At 45.9% G+C, this 4,824-nt stretch overlaps 1 long non-coding RNA gene across 1 annotated transcript; it reads left to right on the top strand.

Annotated features, from left to right (window-relative positions):
- Nucleotides 1-719: 719 nt before the first annotated feature.
- On the top strand, nt 720-1,808 carry LOC137096426 (uncharacterized). The gene is made up of 2 exons (XR_010909462.1): nt 720-1,210; nt 1,287-1,808. It is a non-coding gene; the product is annotated as an uncharacterized lncRNA (long non-coding RNA).
- The last annotated feature ends 3,016 nt before the right edge of the window (nt 1,809-4,824 follow it).

Raw genomic sequence — 4,824 nt, 5'->3', positions numbered from 1 at the left:
AAACCACTGGTTTAGCTCCTTCTGTGGAGAATTTGTAGCCCTGTCCAGGTACAGGCCTCTATCAGCTCCTACTGACATTGTTGACAGGCCTCCTAGGTTGACTGCAATGTATGGCTCCAACGCCCCTCACTATAATCCTTCCTCAGCGTGATCCCAGCCCCCTCTCCGACATCCACTTCCCGCCTGTCAATCATGGTTCCGGGCGGGGGCAGGGGCGTGGCCAGGCACCGCCTCGGGGGGCGGAGCTTCTCCTCGCACCTTCGTCGTCCCCCTCCCCCCCCCCCCAATCGGCATGGAATTTTCCACTCTGCTTCCCTCCCTCCGCCCCTGCTGTGGAGTGGCTCCCGGCTTGGCCAATCGCCTTCGCTCAAGGCCCGCCCATGCTGCAAGGGGGCGGAGCTCCTTTTTGTCCCTGACGTGGTGGGGGAGGGGCGGGGTGGCTTTTCCCCCCTCCCTCGCGCGCGCTAATCGGGAGCTTTGGAAGCTCAGGAGGGTTAAGAGGGAGCACGCTGGTTTTCCCTCCCCTTATAAGGAGAAAGACGGCCCGGGCGCGCGATTGGGCCATTCAAATGAGCAGGAGGCTTAGCAACAGGCATCCCATTGGCTGCGCGCGGGGGCAGAAGAAACGGTCTGCGATGGAAGAATTGGAGGGAAGGGGAGAAGGCGCCCGCGGGGGAGGGATCTGGGGCGCGTTTCCGTGGCAACCGTGGTGGGGCGGATTTGAGCTTGGCAAAAAGATGGGGCGGGAGGGATGGGGATGTGGGGCTCTCATGGCCTCGCTTTGTATGGTAGAGGTGAGGGGCCAGTCCTTTAAGTGGTTGCCTTACCTCAGAATATTTATGACAAATGAAGACTGGCGCGACCCATTTGTCAAAGTGATGGGGAAGAGGAAGCGAAACAGCAGGGCTGGGCAGTACCTGAGAACCTTTAGCTTTTATATATAAGACAGTGTAATTTATTAAAAATTAGAATCTCCAAAATAATAAAGTACACTGATCATTAAAAAGGGTTTCCTTTAGAGCCTTGAGAGACCTGGAAGCCTTCAGCAAAAGTATGTCAAAATGTCAGCATGGGCCACCTTGTGCAAGCCACACTCTTTCAGCCTCAGAGGAAGGTGAATCCTCTTTCTACAAGTCTGTCAGGAAACTCCTCTGATAGGATGGCCTTAGGGTCTCTAATGTCTTGAAGGCACAACAATAACAAATCCCAGGTATCATGATATCAATATAATTGAGAATTGTTTAAAAATGATTAATGGTACTTTAACAACAATATTTCTTTTCCAGGAAGAGTTCCAGAACTGGAACAACACGATTAACAAGACTTAACTCCATCATAATTTCATACAAAGAATGGCCCTGTGGATAGCACCTTTTGACCTTTGATGAAGATGTCATCAGTTGGGAGCTCCTGCACCAACTGCTGCTCTGGCCCAGAGTGAAGAGAGAGGGGGGTAGAAGACAGTTTCATCTTGTCTCCTGCCTATGTCATCAGTTGCCCCCCCCCCCCGCACTAAGTACTACTCTGGGCCAGAGTGAAGAGAGGGGGTCACAAGACAGTTCCATCTTGTCTCCTGCCTATGTCATCAGTTGGGACCTTCAACTTGTTCAAATAACCACATTTTCACTATTTCCCAGAAGGTCAAGAGAGAGGGGGCTAATCTATACCTGGGGAGGGAGTTCTACTGAGAAGGCCCTGTCTCTCCTCCCCGCCAGTCGTGCCTGCGAAGAAGGCAGGACCGAGAGCAGGACCTCCCCGGACGATCTTAAACTTTTAGATGGTTCATAGGGAGAGATACATTTGGACAGGTAAGCTGGGCCAGAATCGTTTAGAGCTTTATAGGCTAAAGCCAGCACTTTGAATTGTACCCAGTAGCAAACTGGCAGTCAGAAGAGTTGGTGTAACAGAGGGGTTGTATGCTGCCTGAACACCGCTCCGGTGAGCAATCTGGCTGCTGCCCATTTGGACCATTTGAAGCTTCCAAGCAGTCTTCAAAGGCAACCCCCACATAGAGCACGTTGCAGTAGTCTATATGGGATGTAACCAGAGCATGGACTACTATGGCGAAGTCAGACTTCTCAAGGTACAGGTGCAACTGGCACACATGTTTTAATTGTGCAAAAGGTCCTCTGGCCACCGCCGAGACCTGGGGTTCAAGGCTCAGCAATGAGCCCAGGCTGTGAATCTGTGTCTTCAGGGAGGGTTGCAGCCCCAACCAACACAGGCTGTAACCCTATGCCCTGTTCGGACTTACGATGGACCATGAGTACTTCTGTCTTGTCTGGATCCAATTTCAATTTGCTCGCCCTCATCCAGACTGTCACAGCTGCCAAGCACCAGTTCAGGACCTGAACAGCCTCCTTTGTAGTAGGTGGAAAGGAGTGATAGAGTTGGACGTCATCTGTGTACAGGTGACATCGAACTCCAAAACTCCAGATCTGCAACAGTGAATCTCTCACAAAAACACTATGATTTTCCCAACTCTGATAAAATGTATTATTTTCTGATAATTGTCTATCTTGTATTCTTCACTCTCTGCCCTGCTTCTATATCATATCATATCTCTCTCTCTCTCTCTCTCTCTATATATATATATATATATAAATTTGTTAGGGGCATCCAACGAGGAAACAAAACTCAAAAACCCCCCAACGAAACTTAACCAAAATTCCCATGGCCATAACACAACCCACAAGGTACAAACATATCTACTCAAAATGAAAAACAACACAACAACACACTCACAAAACAGCAAAACAACAAAACTCAAAAAATTGTTATTGTTATGATGGTGGTGAAATAAAAGGAAATAAAAAGAGAAAGAAGGAAGCAAACAGGGAGGGAAGAAAGGCAAAGGAAGAAAGGGGGAAGGAATGAAGGAAAGGGAGAAGGATGAAACCAAGTAGTGAAAGAAGGAAAGAAAGAAAGAGGTAGAGAAGGAAGAAAGGAGAGAAAGTGGGAGGAAAAGGGGGAAGGAATAGGTAGGTACCTCTCTTTCATAATAGTCCAGATATCTACCTCAACTTTAATAAGTTTTACTATAGGCCACAGCAACGCGTGGCAGGGCACAGCTAGTATATATATATATCTCAAATATATATATCAGCTATATGATTTCTGCAAAGTGAGCCACAGGAGTCTTCACCTTCCTGCTGACCCCACTGGACATCTAGGATTGGGCAAAATCCCTAGACAGGTGACAATCAAGGTCTATTGTAGACATGTAAGGATGATCTCTGCTCTAGATCTGATATTACCGGCTGATACTTCCTCAGCTGATTGTCTCAATTGGGCTGAGAGATGGCTTGCTGCAGAAACAGAAACTCAAAATGTGTACTCATTTGAATTCCTTTATTTGGCATCCAAGGTTTGATTACAGAAGATCACCACCTTTTGTTTCAAAATCCCTCACCCTTGTGTTTCCCAGAACATTTCCCCATCATCAAGAACTCACAATATGCATCCAAGTCTGGACCCTAATGGCAGAGATCACTACCCTTTGTTTCAGAGACCCCAGGCACTTGACTGTCACAAACTTTATCACCCAAAGCTGGACAATTATGCTAGTTGGAAGCCCCCTAAACCCTCCAGATATGGAGATAGATTTCCTGGGGCTCACAGCTGATTGGACTTCCTTGGGCCAGTCCTCCATCTCCTCTCCTGGAGAACACCACCTGAAGGTGGCGATGTCATCAGAGCACCAGCCAATCAGAGTTATGCTTCAGGCCAGCCTGTCTGCTGGCCAATCAGGGAGGGATGCGGGTGAAGCAGGAAGGTTGGAATGGCTGTCAAATGTATAAAACTGCATGTCCCATATTCATGATTATCCTAGTTATATTTTTGGTGCTAGCCATACTTGCATCTTTTCTGGCCATATGGTAATTAAAATCTCTGTGGCTATCTTCACCTTGGTGAGTCTTTAATATGAAACTTTGGGCTGTTAGTCTAAATCAGGGGTCCTCAAACTAAGGCCCGGGGGCCGGATGCGGCCCTCCAAGGTCATTTACCCGGCCCTCGCTCAGGGTCAACCTAAGTCTGAAACGACTTGAAAGCACATAACAACAACAACAATCCTATCTCATCAGCCAAAAGCAGGCCCAGATTTCCCATTGAAATACTAATAAGTATATTTGTTAACATTGTTCCTCATTTTAATTATTGTATTGTTTTTAAGTGTTTATTACACTACAAATAAGATATGTGCAGCATGCACAGGAATTCATGTTTTATTTTTCAAATTATAATCCGGCCCTCCAACAGTTTGAGGGACTGTGACCTGGCCCTCTGCTTAAAAAGTTTGTGGGCCCCTGGTCTAAATACTCGCCAGGGAGGACCCTGTATATACAAGGTCCTAGTCTAACTTCAACCTCAGTAATAGTACTATTTCTGATGTACAATGAAACTGACTATATAGTATTTGCTCACTTGAATAGTTTTAATAATTTTACTGAGTAAAGTTCCAGATTATAGTCAACTTACCCTTTTACAATGTTCTTTTTGACACATTATTTCCATCAGTGTGTTGGAACTGTTCCAATAGGCATCTGATTAAAAAAGGCCTTTCAGATTGGCACAAAACAGAGGGAAAAGACATTTTTCCCCTGGAGAGTTATATTTTGTCAATTGATTTTACCGTTTTTTCTTTTTCTTTTCTAAATCTGATTGCAAATTATGCTGCAAATTAAATTATAGGCTTTAGAAAAATTAACTAATCTGACAAGTTATGGTAGACATTTGCTGCAGTTGCAGATCAAAACAATTCTGCAAATTGTTGAGAAATGGTTGTGATTAATTCTAGTACCTAACTTTAAATTTACAGAAGAG

Source organism: Anolis sagrei, chromosome 2 (assembly GCF_037176765.1).
Source record: "Anolis sagrei isolate rAnoSag1 chromosome 2, rAnoSag1.mat, whole genome shotgun sequence".
Taxonomy (NCBI): Eukaryota; Metazoa; Chordata; class Lepidosauria; order Squamata; family Dactyloidae; genus Anolis; species Anolis sagrei.
This window is presented reverse-complemented; position numbering and strand designations above follow the sequence as displayed.